The 20,236-nt window shown below is 44.2% G+C and overlaps 1 protein-coding gene across 1 annotated transcript in view; it reads left to right on the top strand.

The window, feature by feature from the left end:
• LOC124721945 (pyruvate dehydrogenase (acetyl-transferring) kinase, mitochondrial) overlaps positions 1-20,236 on the top strand; it is a 377,601-nt gene that overhangs the window by 217,657 nt on the left and 139,708 nt on the right. The gene's annotated exons all lie outside the window — the stretch shown is intronic.

The following is a 20,236-nucleotide window of genomic DNA, read 5'->3' as shown; positions in this document are numbered from 1 at the left end:
AACACATGAGCCACCATACCAATTGTCTCCACAGAAGTTAGCTGCTGCTTCATAATCTGTAAGTTTGCTCAATAAATTTATATTTTCATCTCGAAGCCAATGTTCACTTAAGCAAATAATCTTTGGAGACCATTTTGTTCTCTTTAAAATTCTTTCTAAGTCATGAAGCTTACTAATCAGATGACTTGATAAACCTTCAATATTTAAATGCATGATAAGGTGGTTATTTTCTATTCTCGATGTGATGTCATCAAAATTATCTATTCTGAACTGGCCAGAAGCAACTTTTTGTAGGTTACTTATCTTACCGTTTCTTTCCTCTCAGTTTCTACTAAAAAACTTCTTAAAATGGCATGTTGGTGAAATTTTCCGCTTGTTGCGGGGATGAATGGCTCCTATTGCTTCTTCTGCTGTTGTTTCTTCTTCTGTTGTTGTTGTTGTTGTTGTGGTTGTTGTTGTTGTTTCTTTTTCCCTTGTTGGTTGCTCTTGTGATGATAATGGCCCTGATTCTGGCAATGCTGATACTGCTGCTCCTGTCGGCACTGGTGACAGTGACTGTTGTTGTCACTGATGATGGTGATGATTCTCCTGTAGATTGAGGTGATGTTGCTGCTTCTGTCGTTCCTGCCACTTCTGAAGAGGATCGTTTTGCTTCAGTTGATTTAGTTGAGTCGCTTCGCGAGATGCAAGGAGGACGAAGCACTGCCTTCTGTAGGAACGTACGCTCTTGGAATTCTAACAGTAAGCCACACCACGATGCGTAACGTCTTTCTCGCAGCGGCTGCCACTGGAGTTGGCCAGTCACCTCTGTGACCCTTTCGTGCTTGCTAAATGAACATGTAACGAAACGCACTGCTCTACTTGGAGCTTCTCTTATTTCCTCCTTCAGTCCTATCTGGCACGAATCCTGTACTGACGAGCAATATTCAAGCATTGTTCGAACGTGTGTTTTGTAAGCTACTTCCTTTATTGATGGCCTACATTCCCTGAGGAATACTGGACACTCTGCAACATTCTTTGTCATCCCACACCATTGGTCGGAGACTAGCACCAGCCATACATAACTACTGTCAACACCGCAACACAAATGACTGCGTATCGAATGGTCACCAAGAAGCATGAACAGCTGCTGAATGGCACCACGTGTTCAGCGGTGCATTGCGGTTCTGCACTACTCCGTATTGTCATCGTCGTCGCTATGGAGGCGGCCTGGTGAGAGGTTCCATTCTTTCAATGATTTGGAGAGAGACAGCGGTGTTAGTCCTGGCGCCATGGTGAGGGGGGGGGGGGGGGGCATCGGGTATGACTTCAGCTCTGGCGGCCTAACGATACGTCACGGCGGATATCCCGCTTCCTCATGTGTTACTTGTAATGCAACAATACCATAGTGCCATTTATCGACACAACAGTGCTCGCCCACACAAGGCACGTTTCTCCACGTACTGTCTGTATTATGTGAAGGTGTGCCCATGGCGAGAAAGATCCCCAGATATGTCCCCGATACAGCTCTGACTCAGTTCCGTCTCAGTGCCAGTATCCAGTATATCAAGGACCAGTTACAACAGTTGTGTGCTGGCTTGCCTAGGAGAGGATACAATGGCTTCGACACGCGTCCCAACCGAATCAGTGCATGCATCCAGGCCAGAGAGAGTGCAACGTCAAACTGAATATAGGCTCATACTGCGAAGTTCTTTGTAAATTTGACTCGATTTTGTAATCGCTGTCAACGATCTTGCCGCAATGGTAACATCAGTTAGCGTTAGATCACAGAAGATAAGTGCTGTCGGAGTTGATGACACTTGGATGGGTGACCATCCGGCCTGCTGAGCACTGTTGGCATGCGGAGTGCTCTCAGTCATTATGAGACTAATTGGGGAGCTACCTGATGAGGAAGTAGCGGCTCCCATCACGAAAATTGACGACGGCCGGGAGAGCGGTGTGCTCACTACATACCAGTCCATATCCGCATCCAGTTACGCCTGTGGTCCGAGGATGACACGGCGGTCGGTCGGTGACGTTGCGCCTTAAATGCCTCTTCAGGCGGAGTTAAACATTTTGTTTTGTTTTGTAACCCCTCAACCAGTGAAGTTTTGTTTCCTCCTCCCCTTCTGCGTACTCAACTTTTTTTTTCCCAGGCAATGTATAAATGGTTATGCTTTTTTGTGGTAGCTCATAGCCCTCATGAAACATCCACCCTCCCTCTTTGTATCAGCGCCTGTTAACAAAAAGTCATTGTGTTGAGTCACATGGTCAAGTTCACTAGATTTCTCTTCTAGCTTCCATTTCCCTAGAGAGAGAATTTGCAGGTTTGTTTTCCTCAGCAGCTGTATCTGTTTGCCAGTCCCCAGGCGTAAAGTCATTGAAACTTATGAACATGAAGTCAGAGGTGACACCGATTTTTTTTTACTTCGCTGCGTGTAATCCATGTGGGTAAAAAATAATTTCATATCGAGCGAGGTGTCTCAGTAGTTAGCAACCTGGTCTCGCATTCCGAAGGAGAGGGATTCAAATTTCATACAGATTTGTGCGTCCGTGGTTGTTCTAAATTTATTAAGGCGAATCGCTGGCGGTGCTTTTGCAAATAACACTATTGGTTTCTGTAAGGATCAGTGTCCAACCAGACTTTGTGCACCATCTGTAGTGACAACATCACGCACGAGAACTTGCAGTCTTAATTTTCCTTCGTGCGTAACATGTCCTTAATTCACTTGCAGTTGTAAGTAAGCACCGAGTATACTATACACACTGATAATCCGAAACTTTATGACCATTGCCCACCGCGACGTCAAATACCGCCTAGCGGCGTTGCAGGCACGTGGCGCGGTAGCAAAAATACAGGGCTATTACAAATGATTGAAGCGATTTCATAAATTCACTGTAGCTCCATTCATTGACATATGGTCACGGCACACTACAGATACGTAGAAAAACTCATAAAGTTTTGTTCGGCTGAAGCCGCACTTCAGGTTTCTGTCGCCAGAGCGCTCGAGAGCGCAGTGAGACAAAATGGGAACAGGAGCCGAGAAAGCGTATGTCGTGCTTGAAATGCACTCACATCAGTCAGTCATAACAGTGCAACGACACTTCAGGACGAAGTTCAACAAAGATCCACCAACTGCTAACTCCATTCGGCGATGGTATGCGCAGTTTAAAGCTTCTGGATGCCTCTGTAAGGGGAAATCAACGGGTCGGCCTGCAGTGAGCGAAGAAACGGTTGAACGCGTGCGGGCAAGTTTCACGCGTAGCCCCCGGAAGTCGACGAATAAAGCAAGCAGGGAGCTAAACGTACCACAGCCGACGGTTTGGAAAATCTTACGGAAAAGGCTAAAGCAGAAGCCTTACCGTTTACAATTGCTACAAGCCCTGACACCCGATGACAAAGTCAAACGCTTTGAATTTTCGGCGCGGTGGAGATCATGATCAGCAATTCATGTCATGGCCTCCACGCTCTCCCGAGTTAACCCCATGCAATTTCATTCTGTGGGGTTATGTGAAAGATTCAGTGTTTAAACCTCCTCTACCAAGAAACGTGCCAGAACTGCGAGCTCGCATCAACAATGCTTTCCAACTCATTGATGGGGACATGCTGCGCCGAGTGTGGGAGGAACTTAATTATCGGCTTTATGTCTGCCGAATCACTAAAGGGGCGTATATTGAACATTTGTGAATGCCTAAAAAATTTTTTTGAGTTTTTGTATGTGTGTGCAAAGCATTGTGAAAATATCTCAAATAATAAAGTTATTGTAGAGCTGTGAAATCGCTTCAATCATTTGTAATAACCCTGTACGTAAGCGGAGCAGACCAACACCAGCAGACACGGGCGGTAAATGACCCTAGCGAAGATATTGGCTGCAAATGGGAAAATCCATTGAGATAAGCGACTTTGACAAAAGGCTGATCATCATTACGCAGAGCCTTTGAACGAGTATCTCGAAAACGGCGAAGCTGGTCGAATGTTCACGTGCTACTGTCGCGAGCATCTACACAAAGAGATGGAAAGATAGTGAAACTATCATTAGGCCCGAAATGTTTGGATGTCCACGACTCTTCACAGAACGTGGGGTTCGGAGGCTTGTCTGTTCTGTAAAGTAGGATAGGTGGTGATCTGTGGCATCTCTGTCGAAAGAACACAATGCTGGTGCACACCACACACTAGTACATTGTTGAACGTGGAGCTCCGCAGCAGACCACCCCTGTGTGTTCACATGCAATCAGTTACGATTGCAGTGGCTACGGGACCATCTGGATTCGACTGTCGATCAGTGTAAACGTGTTGGCTCGTCGGGTGAATCGCATTTTTGTTACACTAGATCGACGGTCGTCTCTACAAACGCCGTTATCGAGATGAACGACGGGTCGAAACGTGCAGCGCGTCACGGACACAGGCTAGTGGGAGCAGTATTATGCTATGGGAGACATTCTCCGGCGTTTGTTTGGGGCCTGTGGTAGGAACCGAGGACACGCTAACAGCTGCAAACCACCTGCTTCCCTTCATACTTGACGTCTCCGACGGCAATGTCAGCTTTCAGGAGTATAACTGCCCGTGTCTCAGAGCCAGAACCGTGCTACAGTGGTTTGAGGAGCCTTACAGTGAACTCACGTTGAGGCCTCAGCGACCAGATTCGACTGATGCAAATCCTATGGAACCCATCTGGGTCGCTATCGGGCGCCATCACCGTGTACGCAAATCAGCGGTTCGTTATTCACGCGAATTACATGACCTGTGCGAAGACATCTACTGCCGCACACCTCCACAAGCCTGCCAGTAAACCGTCGGATCCCTGGTACGTGGAGTCAGGTATGTGTATCAGTCCAAAGACGGACACACAAGCTATTATGCGGGTGGTCACAATGTTTTGGATCAGTAGATATACACGTACCATTATACAATACACAAAACTTTCTTGTTCAGAAATGAATATCGACCGTGATGGTTGGTTGTTTTGGGGAAGGAGACCAGACAGCGTGGTCATCGGTCTCATCGGATTAGGGAAGGAAGTCGGCCGTGCCCTTTCAGAGGAACCATCCCGGCATTTGCCTGGAATGATTTAGGGAAATCATGGAAGACCGTGATGGGTGAGCACCATAAAAAGCACCAAAAAAAGATATTTCATGTAGCATGAAATAAAGTAACTGACGCTTATAAGAAGTAGTTGCAGTTATAAAAAAAGAGGGAGAACAAAATACGCTGTTGACATGATCTGCCTCATCTAAGGGGAACGTTAAGCTGGGCGTCTTTCGTGGTAATATTCGAGAAGCGTGGGCTCTCTGACGGCTCCTTTATCTCGCTGTCGGAAAGCGTACGCCATATACAGTTAGCGGAGTCAAATACACTCAGCACTTACACTTAACCTCAAACATTCATAAGTAACGAAGGAGAGATGCGAATGTGCACGAATACAGAAATAATTTACATTAGGTGACTAGACAACCCCCTGTGCTCTCTGGGCACCTACTGTCATACTGCTTTACTTACAGTGTATGCTCTTTACGTGTCTTCTTCAAATGCTTCCTTTCGTATGTTGAAAGGGGCGAAGTTACTAGGATGCGTGATAACCGCCACAACTATGGAAGAAATGTAAAAGTTAGAAATAGGTAGAAGATTGGTGTTATAGGAGGAAATAGAGAATATGTTGCACGTATTGCTGAAGAGGTTGATTTTAGAATCTCTCTGGTCTGGAAATTAAACGATTGACACAGCGTAGAACAGCGCGTCATACGAGTAGAATAACTGACAGTTAAATTAATTACAAATCTATTTAGTGGCCCAAAAATGGCTCTGAGCACTATGGAACTTAACGTCTGAGGTCATCAGCCCCCCAGAACTTAGAACTACTTAAACCTAACTAACCTAAGGACATCACAAACACCCATGCCCGAGGCAGGATTCGAACCTGCGACCGTAGCGATCGCACGGTTCCAGACTGTAGCGCCTAGAACCACTCGGCCACCCCGGCCGGCAGTTAGTGACTGTGAATGTTTCGACAACTTGACAAAAAATTAATCAAGGTAATATCGCTCGTACGCCAACGTCTGAAAAATTAATAACTTGCTGTTTATAACCGATACATATTTCACAACTTTTTATACCTTTATCTGCGGAGGCATTTTTATTTTGAAAATATAGGAATTTGATACATATACTATGAGTGATTTTCGCGGCTTGAGCAATATTTTAGTAGCTTTTTTATGTATGTATGAATCATGGCGATTCATTTGCAAAAGGGTGAGCTTGGACAACAGTTGTATAAAAAAGCTTTGAAGTAAAAGCTAAATCGTTGAAAGTATTACCATAATATCACCTCTTTATTAATCCATTAAACAGGCGTATTCAGCGAAGTATAGTAATGGCTCCTCTGCGACACGCAGCCACTCACATAATCCTATAAAATTACCTGTTGCCTCCTTCAGTATCACTCTGTAGTAAGCCCACGACTAAGCCAAATATTATAGTCGATGTACACATAGTTACTTCCGTTACATAATATATATTTCTGACAATCGAGGTTTCAAGTTTGTGTTATTAAAACAATTGCATTCTGAGTATATCTGTTCTGCGAATGAAGCTCGTGCGTTTAATTGTTTCGGGCTAAAAAAGAAAAAAAAACTGTTGCATAGAAGACAAAAATCCTGTCAAGTAAGGTTCTCATGACGCATAAGTGTGTTTCAGTCAAAACACGAAAATCACTCTCACTGTACCATATTGCATTGATATATACAGCAATTCAAAAACCATGTCTAACTAAACCCGTGAGAAATGTTAAATTTCTTGCAAGAAAAGAGGAACAGCTAAAGTTTGTTTAGAAAGTTGGTAGAAATGCCACCAAGACTCAGAAGTAAAGAGAGAATAATACTGCGATAACGTGCAGCCGCAGAGACGAACTACATCTTGACAGCGGACCTTCCGTCGCGTACCCAAGCGCTCTCGGAGCCGTAAAAGCTTGACAGCTACTGCAGCTCATAACCGGCGACTGTTTATAGCACACTGCTTAAGGGCAAGTGTTCGTTTCTGCTGTGTCGTAGAAAGATGAAAACGAATTCTTCCTCGCACACTGAATTTGTTCTGGGTAAACTCCCAGGGCATTTCGAGGGTAAACGGATGTGCATCGAGAGGTGATTGTGTGGACCATTTTACACGGCAGACTCACATAAACAAACTCATGAGCATTTGAATTCGATTTAGCTGCGGTGATGGAGAGGGAACGCTTCTGTCGCCACAGCTATCAAAACTACAGCACTAGCATTGATAAATAAATAATAAAATGTTACTTACGCTACGTATACAGCACAGTAGGAAGAATGCATGATTAAATTTGTAGAATAGTGGGTATAAAAGCGGCGAAATGTAGTACCCACAGCTGCCACATCTGGCAGTAACATTGTCCTTAATCCGGCTGGGCACAGAGTCGAGCTGGAGTTGGATGACAGATACAGTTACATTTTCTCCATACTGCTTCAAATCTATTCCAGAGTTCATCAGCTGTAGCGGCTGGTGAGTACTGCTGTGCCACTCCCTCGGCCCACCATTGCCAGCTTTCTTTTCTTTTTCTTTTTTTTTTCCAGTGGATTAGAGATCTGAAGAACGCGATCGCCAGCGCCAACACAGCTCAACGTACGTGTGGTATTGCGTTATCTTGTTGAAAGATGACATCAAGGAGACTTCGAGGATAGGGCACAGCACCTGCCTTATCACGTCACAAAAGCAACGGATAGTGTACAAATTGTTGGCTATGCGAACCAGAGGTGATAGTGTTGTCTCGTCAGTGGCACACGATACTATTACATCGGGTGCTGCGCCTGTATAACGATGACGAATGAATTCTGACAATGTAGTTCTCCTCGGAGTCTCGTCACACTTGTCTTGATGTTGTACACAAACAATGAAAAGACGCCTTGGTGCCGCTCGTGTGTCCGTTGTTGATGTGGCCGCAATGCTGTCGGTGCGCCTCTCTGCTACCGCGTCAAGGGAAGCCGCTACAATGCTCATCATGCTGATAGCCCGTGGTTCTACAGAAGTCGCCGCACTATCCGTTTGGATACTTCTCTTGCTACATAAAGCCAATTTTCTGGCTCAATTTATGTGACGTGACATGGCTGACGCTCCTAAACGGCTCAGCGTACAATATGTCTATCCTCTTTGGCGCTAGGACCGTGGGTCCATTGAGATCCGGTATGGCGTTGAGTATGGTCCTCCTGAACCCATCTGTTCTACATTCGCTTGACAGCCGTGGGATCCGGACCTACGCGAGCAGTAATATCGTGGAACGCTAACCTGTTGACTCGATAGGCTACATTCCTACCACTATCTGTTTCGGACAACTGCTGGTGAACGTTTATCCTCTTTAACTAGGCATAACACTATCTTTTCACAAACAATCAGCACTCAGATGCGATTGCAAAGTGAGAAACCCGCTGCGTAATTTGTTCTTGTACATTGACGGAAAAAAACGCAACACCAAGAAGGACTTACGCGACATAGGTGGTATGCGTTTTCTACATCTGAAAGATTATATTCATTCAGATTTCGCGCCAGTTGCATAAGAGTGGTGCTAGTGGCGCCACTGTGAGGATGCAAATCATATTTCCTTTAAAATCAGTTTGTGACTGTCGTGAGCGTTAGCTGACTTTGAGATTGGACGTGGTGAGTTTATGTTAGTCAAGAATGCCTGTAAGGCGACAAAGACGCCGTTATCAACACCTCACTGAGTTTGAACGACGTAGTGTCATAGGGCTACGAGAAACTGTATGCTCCTTTTGCGATACTGCAGAAAGACGTGGCAGGAATGTAACTAGTGTTTATGATTGCTGGCAGCGGCGATCACGAGACTGTATGATAGCAAGAAGATCGGTCTCCGGACGGCTACGTGGCACTACCGAGAGGGAATACCATCCTGCTTGGCGTATGGCTCAGGTGCTCTGCTGCATCTGTAGCAGCAATTTGGGCAGTCGTTGGCACCACAGTGACACAACGAATTGTTACAAATCTGTTAATTCAAGGACAGCTCCGAACCAGACGCTCTATAGCGCGCATTCCACTGACCCCAAACACCACCATTTGCGACTTCAGTGGTGTCAAGCCTCGATGTCAGTGATAACTGTGCTGGTTAGAAGTAGGCCAGTTGAGGGCCGGCAACCAACCTGTCCACGTGCTAGACACACTGGTCTTACGCCTAGAGTTATGCTCTGTTATGTGATTTCATATGCCAGCAGCAGCACTCTTGTAGTTATCCCACGCACCCTGACTGCAAAATTGTACGCCAGTATGGTTATTCGACCCATTGTGCCGCCATTCGTGAGTAGCATTCCAGGGGGTGTTCTGCGATAGGATAACACTTGCCCACATTCTGCTGTTATAACACAACATGCTCTATAGTGTGTCGACATGTTGCCTTGGCGTGCTGGATCACCAGACCTGTCTCTTTCGAGCACATACGGGACACCATCGGACGAAAACTCCAGCATCATCCACAACCACCGTTAACTGTCCCTGGATTGACAAGCCAAGTGCAACAGACATGGAACTCCGCCCCAAATACTGACATCCGGCATCTGTACAACACAATGCATGCACGTTTGCATGCTCACATTCAACCAACATTATGGTGGTTATACCGGTTATTAATGTAACAGCATTTCACATTTACAATGGCTAATCTCGCGCTTACGTTAATCTGTGCTCTTGCAGTGTCCATCACTTAAATATGTTACCTAGACAAACGTTTTCCGGAAATTTCATTACTCTACGTTAACTATTTTTTGGTGTTGCGATTTTTTGCGTCAGTGTGTACGGAATGTAGATGGCGTTAATCGACCCAACTTTACACGGTTCGATCAAATGCTAATAGTGTACATATCCATTCTTGTAGTACACTTCATACGAATTTACCGTTTGATGCATGCCGCCACTATGGCGTCGCAATTTTAATGGCTAGCGGTGTAGTTAGATGTATTGCGTAACCAGGATATCATCAGACCTTGTACTGGCCGTCGGCGTAACAGCCGAGCTCAGTATAGGAAAGCCGGGCATCAACGCATTTGATTATGACCAGATAATGAGTCCCCAAAGCCTTGGGACACACCAGTTCGAGGTATGAGGCAATGGTCAAGAGTGTGCCGTGTGCACAACCGTTTGGGGAATGCCACGGTTGCTACAGTCAATTGTCGTTGGTGGCAAGCCGGCCGAGGTGGCCGAGCGGCTCTAGGCGCTACAGTCTGGAACCGCGCGACCGCTACGGTAGCAGGTTAGAATCCTGCCTCGGGCATGGGTGTGTGTGATGTCCTTAGGTTGGTTAGGTTTAAGTAGTTCTAAGTTCTGGGGGACTGATGACCTTAGAAGTTAAGTCCCATAGTGCTCAGAGCCATTTCGTTGGTGACAACGTATTTCTGACAGGAACGCTGTTGATTATAGACGATAAATAAAGCAGATAAACACGCTACATTGCAGGAGATCAGGGTTGGGCAATGGCGACTGGTGTGTAGTCACAGTATCCAGAACAACTCTCTGGCTTTGGGGTACAGTAACCATTGACCCACACGTGTAGCTTAGCACGGAGATTACGGGTGCTTTACAACACCGGCACTGGACGCTTGAAACATGGGAAAATGTCTCTTGGGCGGATGAGTTGCGCTGCTCATTGGTACACACTGATGACAACGTACATCAAAAACATACCTTGATGACTGCTCTGCAGTTCACACATAAGTACCTGGCAGCGATTCGTCGAACCACTTTCACGCAACTTCTCTGCCGTTCTACTCTCTAACAGCGCGCGGCAAAAATGAACTCTTAAATCTTTCCCTGAGAGCTAGGATTTCTCTTATTTTGTTACAATGACCATTTCTCCACATGTAAGTGGGTGTCAGAAAAATATTTTCGCATTCGGAGGAGAAGGCTGGAGACTGAAATTTCGTGAAAAGATGTCGCCTCAACGAAAAACGTCCTTGTTTTACTGATTGCCACCTCAACTCGCGTATAATATCCGTTGCACTCTCAAACGTATTTTGCGATAATGCAAAACGAGCTGCCCTTTGTTGAACTTTTTCGCTGTCCTCCGTTAAGCCTATCTGGGAAGGATCCTATACTACACAGCAGTACTCTAGTAGAGGAAGGAGAAGCGTGGTGTAGCAAGTCTCTTTAGTGCGCCTGTTGCATCTTATAAGTGTTCAAAAATGTTCAAATGTGTGTGAAATCTTATGGGACTTAACTGCTAAGGTCATCAGTTCCTAAGCTTACACACTACTTAACCTAAATTATCCTAAGGACACACACACACACACACACACACACACACACACACACACACACACACACACACACACACACACACACACACACGCCCGAGGGAGGACTCGATCTCCGCCGGGACCAGCCGCACAGTCCATGACTGCAGGGCCTTAGACCGCTCGGCTAATCCCGCACGGCTCTTATAAGTGTTCCGCCAGTAAAACGCAGTCTTTGATTTGCTTTCCCCACAACATTATCTGTGTGATCGTTCCAGTTTCAGCTGTTCGTAATAGCATTTCATAGGTATTTGGTTGAGCTGAAAGCCTTCAGATTTGTCTGATAACTCTAAAATAAATTGTTAGCGCTTCTATTCGCTCCATAGTGGGTCGACTTGTACTCATTGACACTACGAACCGACCACACAGACTAACTGCCTACGCACCTTTCCAGCACGTACCCAAAGCTCGCCCACTTCTCTAGCTAACGGAGCATCCTCGCGCCACCTGGGTCCAACAGAGATGGGGAATAGGTAAGTTTCGATACATCACAGCAAACTGCAGCGTGAAATCCCAAATACAAGCGTTTTCTGTTGAAATTCCTAGCCCCCGCTCCCAAGAGAAATCTATTACTCTATTCAAAAATGGTTCAAATGGCTCTGAGCACTATGGGACTTAACATCTGAGGGCATCAGTCCCCTAGAACATAGAACTACTTAAACCTAACTAACCTAAGGACATCACACACATCCATCCCGAGGCAGGATTCGAACTTCCGACGGTAGCGGTCGCGCGGTTCGAGACTGAAGCGCCTTTAACCGCTTGGCCACAGCGGCAGGCTATTACTCTATTCCTCATTATCGCGTGATGATTACTAATGGTAAAATTAGGGAATTTCGTAAGGGAGGTCAGAGTGTACAGGCAGGCGACGCTATGTCGCGATGAGAAAATAGTGACCTTTTTTATAGCTTCCTATTCAGAGCTTGTAGATTTATTGTAATTTTTACTTTGATATGTGTTTGTATCCGGCGAGGCACAAATTTACAGAAAGGCTTAATGTGGCCGAAACAGGCCATTACAATAAAAACGCGTGATCTAGACTACGCTTTGTTCGCAAGGTTAGAGTTTATCGTCCCCCAGAGAAATTTGTAGTCAGTAGTTCTTGCCGCAGAGTAACAGAAAGACGGACTAATGGCAGCGGTAAACTACATTTCGTTCACGATACACAGTGCAGTTCTTTGCGAAGCACAAATATGTTGAACGACGTTACGCTGTATTAAAATGTGCACAGATAGTTTTCATAGTAACACAAACCCAACACTACACTGTACAAGCACTCACCGCAGTCATCCACATGACACAGATCCACACTTGAGACTTCATAACATCTCGGAGGAAGGCAATGGCAAACCACCTCCACTAGGACTTCTTGCCGGCCGGCCTGTGTGGCCACGCGGTTAAAGGCGCTACAGTCTGGAACCGCGCGACCGCTACGGTCGCAGGTTCGAATCCTGCCTCGGGCATGGATGTGTGTGATGTCCTTAGGTTAGTTAGGTTTAAGTAGTTCTAAGTTCTAGGGGACTGATGACCTTAGAAAAAGTCCCATAGTGCTCAGAGCCATTTGAACCATTTGAACTTCTTGCCTAAGCGGCGATGAAGTGTTCCTGCTTCTGCTCTCCTGAACTTTTTCCCTGAGTATGAGATTATTTTGACTTCAGACAGATAGTTAGCAGTTGCAAGCGTACAATGATATCTGATAATCTTCATACAAGTCGTGGCAGAGCCGCGTAGTGATTGTAAACTTCCCGTCTCTGCTATTTATATATTTATTTTTTTATCACATTAGCCAATCACTTTAATTGTTTCTTCTGTGCTAGCGCTTTTCAAGGAAACAAATGCATGTGCCTACGTGACCATCGCTTTGTTACGTTATGCTGCGGTCGCATGATTCTCAGAAATGGCTCTCTTCATGCCTTATGACGGAGGAAGTACGCTGTAAACATCGCACAGTTTCTGTTACGTGACTCATCTGTCTGGTTTAATGTAAACGGCGCTCTTGCAGTGTTTATTGCACACAGTCCCACAGAGGGAGACTTACTCTCCATGCAGGTAGCCCTGAGTCTCTTTTAACAAAGCACTGGGACACATTCTTACAGAATTTCAACTTATGAATAAACTACAAAAGTATAGACAATGCGGATGACGTAATTCCTAAAATAAAAGCTATAAACATACTTAAAAAGGCAACATTTGTGTAATTCGGCTTCACTTCCTTGTATATCAACTTTCCAGCAAATGAAATAATCAACATGATTGGAAAACACGTAAGACAGTTCAAGAAAATACTTATCAGTCACACAAACAGGGGAAATAACTGTAATACTGAAAGTAATTACAGCATAACAAAATTTTGAATTTAACCATGGATTTTACCATCAGCACATTCCATAGTTTCCTCTTTTAGTGACGTATATTTTTCTGAGTGATATTTTAAAATAGTGTTCTGACGTGTTATTCGAAAAGAAACTCTGATGTACCGGTATGCTAAATACAAATGACCCAATGAAACAACTATACGGAGATGTCATTACAACCTACCGACACAGCCATTTAATCGAATTCAATAGACTGCGCATATTAACTTGTACAAAAGTGTTTAAATAACAGAAGCATGTACCGCATACATCAGTTAAATCGTAAGCTATAAGAAGAGTGCCAGTGTACACGCTATTAGTTGCTCTTGCTTGTGAGCAGGTTTAATCCAAATTTCTGTAAATAACATTTACTCTACATAATCATTATCAGAAAAATATTAATCGAATTTCTTCAACACTCGTTCACTAAAATCACCTCTGGAACTTCAAAGTCTTAAACACATCTGACATATTGTTCTCCGGCTATTCCTGTAGGTTAGCAAGTAAAACACTGCTGCTGGAAACTGTTGGACGCAGAAGCAACACCTCGGCATTGGCACTGTACATACCCCATGTGATCAAAATATCCGGACACCCCCAAAAACATACGTTTTTCATATTAGGTGCCTTATGTTGCCACCTACTGCCAGGTACTCCATATTAGCGACCTCAGTAGTCTTAAGCCATCGTGAGATAGCACAGTGGAGCGCTCTGTGGAACTCACGCACTTCGAACGTGGACAGGTGACTGGGTGTACGCAAGATTTCCACACTCCTAAACATCCCTAAGTCCTCTGTACCCGATGTGATAGTGAAGTGGAAACGTGAAGGGACACGTAGAGCACAAAAGCGTAAGACCGGCCTCGTCTGTTGACTGACACAAACCGCCGACAGTTGAAGAGGGTTGTAATATGTAATAAGCAGACATGTACCCAGACCATCACACTGGAATTCCAAACTGCATCAGGATCCATTGCAAGTACTGTTTCAGTTAGGCGGGCGGTGAGAAAACTTGGATTTCATGGTCGAGCAGCTGCTCATAAGCCACACATCACGTCGGTAAATGCTGAACGAAGCCTCGCTTGGTGTAAGTAGCGTAAACATTGGACGATTGAACAGTGGAAAAACGTTGTATGGAGTGACGAATCATGGTACACAATGTGGCGATCTGATGGCAGGGTGTGGGTATGGCGAATGCCCGGTGAACGTCATCTGCCAGCGTGTGTAGTGCCAACAGTAAAATTCCGAGGCGGTGGTGTAATGGTATGGTCGTGTTTCTCATGGAGGGGGATTGCACCTCTTGTTGTTTTGCGCGGCACTATCCCATCACAGGCCTACATTGACGTTTTAAGCACCTTCTTGCTCCCTACTGTTGAAGAGCAATTCCGGGATGGCGATTGCATCTTTCAACCCGATCGAGCACATGTTCATAATGCACGGCCTGTGGTGTAGTGGTTACATGACAATACCATCCCTGTAATGGACTGGCCTGCACAGAGCCTTGACCTGAAACCTATAGAGCACCTGTGGGATGTTTTGGAACGCCGACTTCGTGCCAGCCCTCACCGACCAACATCGATACCACTCCTCAGTGCAGCACTCCGTGAGGAATGGCCTGCCATTCCCCAAGAAACCTTCCAGTACCTGATTGAATGTATACCTGTGAGAGTGGAAGCTGTCATCGAGGCTAAGGGTGGGCCAACACCATATTTAATTCCAGCATTGCGGATGGAAGGCGCCACTAACTTGTCCCAACTTGCACATTTCTCACACGACATCCTAAAATCCATGGACCAAGGCAGTCAGGAAGATACAGTATTTCTTGATTTCCGAAAAACATTTTATTCAGTGCTACATCTACGCATATTGTCAAAAGTGCAACAATATGGGGTATCTAGCGAAATTTGTGAGCGGATTGAGGATTTCTTGATATAGAGAACACAGCACGTTATCTTGTATGTCGAGTCATTGATTGATGTACAAATAACGTCAGGTGTCCCCCAATGAGGTGTGTTGGGACCCATGCTGTTCATGTTGTACTGTATATCAATGACCTTGCAGACAATATTAATAGTAGCTTCAGACTTACCGCAGGTCATTCAGTTATCTATAATGAAATACCGCCTGATTAAAGCTGCACAGATGATCTAAAAACACTGCATATTTTACATAAGGCGGCGTCGTGTTGCCGTATTTAATGGGCAGACGTTCTTAGCATACAGCTTTCCTTCCTGGTAATGTCGGTTTTCGGAATCAGGACTTCCACTCCAAGTAGATCCTCAGCTGTCCTCACGAAGCTGAGTGCATGCCATTCTAATACGCCCAGTAGGGACTCCTCGCTGCCTGTGCTGGATTCTAAACCATAGTACCCTGTGTGGGACCCAAGTATAAACTATAGTATACTGATATATACAAGTAAAGAAGTCAAATTTCAGGGCAATGTGATTTAATCTGTTGACTTCCATTTTATATATGTAGTGTAATGGCTATGAGTGCGGAAATTTTTATATGTGGTAGCTTAATATGTCCACACATCAGTGTGTTGGTTGTTTTTTTTCTCTACATCGAAAAATGTTCCCACAAACACGTCACAAACTTTACGACCTGATGTTTTCTGCGTGTTTGTACCTGGGCCGCGAAGTGAACGATACCCAGCAGTCTAGACTATCTGGTTAGTGTCCACACGTCCACACATCAATACCTGACCTGCTGCCCATGTGGAAAGAGAAAGCTATTAATGCTTATTTTCCCATCTACTTATAGTTACTAACCAGCCTGAAAACATAATAGTTGTAATAACTATAATAAGCAAATGAAGTAAATACGGATGTATACACCGTCCTGAGTCACCAACAGAAATATCTGCACTTACACCGGATACACCCTGTATATATAAATAATGTACTTGTGTTTGTGTGTGTTTTACATATTATAAAACTTTCTCCAGTGTCTAAACTGTTATCAGATGAAAAGTTTCAATCAAACAATATTATCGGCTATGGATACCTGTTTCATCGGTAATGTATCTGTTCAAGATAATTGCCAGAAGTCTCTTCGGTGGGATCTAACAACTGAAGATATATTCGTGAAAACATCAATCCCAACTAACTGTGGTTACTGATTGAGAACATTGAGAACCTAATTAGCTAAGAGTCAATTAGAAGCTTCGCCTTTGTCTCCGCTACTGACAGAGTGGTGCAATGATTCTTATACGTTATAGCCATTGAAACTCTTGTCCGACGTTCTGATTTAAGTTACCCATGATTTTCTTAAACTGCTTTAGACTAATACTGATATAAAATTCCTGAACTGGCCACGGACGCTTCCTTTCAGCATTCTTCCCCTGCGGAGATAACTCACCTCTATCGACTTCGACGAAGTGTTCATCTTTAACCTTAATGGTTTCCTATTCTTTTGTGTCCTGCATACACATTATATCTGAGAAAGTTTGTCATTGCAGAATGTAATGGAAGCCCCAATAAAAGTTGCGCGTTCGTGCCAGAAAGTCTCTTCAGCTTTTATATTAATTCCTCTATGATAGGTGACCAGGTACTTAAATTCTCCGCTTTAAACTGCCTACATTAAACCGGTGAGGCTGTGTGGTGCATGGAACGGTGTGTCATTGACTCTGTGTGAAGGGAAAAGAGCTAAAGAACATAAATGTACAATACTATTTATGGAATCGTAACAGCGTAGCGGTAGAGTTTTGTTAGAATATTAAAGAATTACGTTTTGGTAGAGTATGTAATTTTTTAAGTCTTAAGTCTTCCGACCGGTTTGATTCTTTCCTACATCTTTTTGTGTTTAAAGCTGATCTTTTCATCTGTACACAACTATTATACGCAACAAATTGTGGCGGTTACAGGATATTGTAGAGATATGTCACTGAAAGAAAAAAAAAATTTCCTTTCGAATATACAAACTGCTAAAACTTCCCTTGTGACCAGCATGTGCCATTGTTTCTGCAGCAGATGTCTTGGTAGACTTGAGAAGATGTTCTGAAGAACACAGTGTTCTTTTTTCGTTCTCGTGGTACTACTACGATATGCGTGGGTCTAATGGGTATTAAGATGTAAACTGAAATTTGGCAAATTGCTGTTACCTTCCGCAGGGATAATTAGCAAAGCACTAATACAGAACCAATATTGGTGCTGATGACGCCTTGATTTCGTGAATCATTCTTATACAAGAAATAAGAATTGAGGTTGGGGCAAAGATATCACCTATCACGGGGTAAAATACAGCAGCGAATTTAAATCTAGCCGCTATGTTCATCGAGAAGATGTGCTAACACAGCTTCCGGGGCCAGTTTTGAGAAATCTCAAAATATTCACCGACCGACGTCAGTGGCGCGTAAGCAGCCGTCGGCATTGGGAACGTGTCCTGTTCTAGTTAGCAGTTCCACGAGTATTTCAGTTACTTTTACGCTCCGGATACTCAAGTCTGAAACGGAATTTACCCATAGGGTATTTCAAGCTTCTCCCGGAGACGAGAATGTTCAGTTTGCTAGAAAGTAAAATGAATTTACGGTGTAGTTCAAACCTTTCGACTTCATGTGGCTTACCAAAAATATGCGAACCAGTCAGCTTTTTTCTAAACATACTGCGTGTGGTCATATCTTGGATGTCGTTCGACAGTGTAATACAAGTCCAAGGAAACACAGTGTGTTTTACATTTGCGTCTACGATTTTCAAGGTAATGTGCGTGTGAAAGAAAGCAACTATCGAGAATGAATTTTCACCCTGCAGTGGAGCACGCGCTGGTTGACGCTCGCTGGGAGGTTAAAACTGTGTGTCGGACTGGGACTCGAACCTGGGGCCTGTGCCTTTTTCGGGCCAATGCCGTATCCTCACAGTACCCTTTATTTCAGGAGTGCCAGTCACACAAGATATACGGGAGAACTTCTGTGAAGTTTGGAAGACAAGAGACGAGGTACAGTTTTGAGGGTGGGTCGTGAGTTGTGCTTGGATACTCACGAGAACACTGCAAGCGCCGTAACCCGATTTCCCAGAAACTTCGTTCAGCTGAAGAAGGGTGAAAATGAGCGAACCCGTTTCTCGGCTTATCCGTGGATAACTAGACCGCTTCTAAAAAAAAAAAAAGACGGTCAAAATTTTCGAGGTATTTTTCCACACACTTTGTTCCTTTTACCGCGTGATAGCCTCGGATGAAATGGTGGCACAGTGGTTAGCGAAGCGACTTTTTAATTTTTCCTCATGTGTTCGAAACCAAATTATTAATTTTATTTTTGTTTTGCGTTTATATACCCATGCTTGTAAAATATAGCTACACTAATGTTTTCGAGTGTGTATTGATTTAATGCTGTCTTTATTCTTCTACTAATTAAACGTCAGTTGTACGAATTAAAAAAAATTTGAAATTGTTTTCGGTTAAATTCCTGAAGTGTGTCTTGATTGCAAGCGGCAGTTTCCGAAAAAGTGATCCGTTATTCGTCGTTTGCCGCGAAATTATTGCCACCGCGCGAAATCTTCACCATTGTTACCGACGTTTCTTTCCCGAGTGAGATTCATGCGAAAAAATGTCACTGTGACTAACGGCCTTCGCGCGATGCTCGTGGTGTTCGGAATAGCTGTGTTAGGATGTTCCTACGATCGTAACATCCAAGGGAACGCGCTTAAACATATGAATAAAATACAAGAATTAATATAAAAATTGATGTGCGAATTTAAAAAGATTGTATATATTTATATGCGCGCGCGTGCGCGTCCGCTGACACTTGTTCTGAAATCAAGTTTAATTTTACAATTAATATAACGCCCTTGTATCGTCTAATTTGATAAGAAACATTCATGTGATAATCTTCTACGGACATTGGTAGATGAATGAAAACAATAAAAATTAAATAAATGAAAGCAATAATCTGGTTTCGAACACGAGGCGCGAAATTACGAAGCCAACGGATCACTTTTTCGGAAACTGCCGCTTGCAATCAAGACACACTTCAGGAATTTAACCGAAAACAATTTCAATTTTTTTTTAATTCGTACAACTGACGTATAATTAGCAGAAGAATAAAGACAGCATTAAATCAATACACACTCGAAAACATTAGTGTAGCTATATTTTACAGGCCACACATTACATTTGTGAATGTCGCGCGCTAAAAGACACATAAATACGTTGAAAACGTTGAATCCAATTTTTTCTTTTCAGGAGCGGTAAAGTATCCACGGATAAGCCGAGACAAGTGTTCGCTTATTTTGACTCATCATCCACTGACCGAAGTTTCTGTGAAATCGGGTGATGGCACTTTTGTGTTCCCCTCTAGATATTTGTCTGTACTTCTGTTTGTAAAGAGAGTAGGAAAACAAGTGTACGGTATTGACCTGCGCTCTTTTCCACGAGTGCAGTCGAATAAAGAGAGAGAATTAATTATTGTTCGTAATTTTTCGGGTGGGAATGGCGCCATCTAGTTGTGCTCTCCATTGAACTTTGTTGCCACTGTTGTGACACCTGTCTGTTACGGCCTTGAGCCCATCCCACGCGACGCCCGGCAGTGGGCGACACAGAGCAGGCCCCGCAGCTGCTAGCTGCCAGCCTCAGTGTTTGAGTTGTTCCGATCATTTCCTAAGAGCGATCAGT

Source organism: Schistocerca piceifrons, chromosome X, assembly GCF_021461385.2.
Source record: "Schistocerca piceifrons isolate TAMUIC-IGC-003096 chromosome X, iqSchPice1.1, whole genome shotgun sequence".
NCBI classification, from domain to species: Eukaryota; Metazoa; Arthropoda; class Insecta; order Orthoptera; family Acrididae; genus Schistocerca; species Schistocerca piceifrons.
The sequence above is the reverse complement of the archived record's forward strand: the minus strand, read 5'-3'. Positions and strand labels throughout refer to the sequence as shown.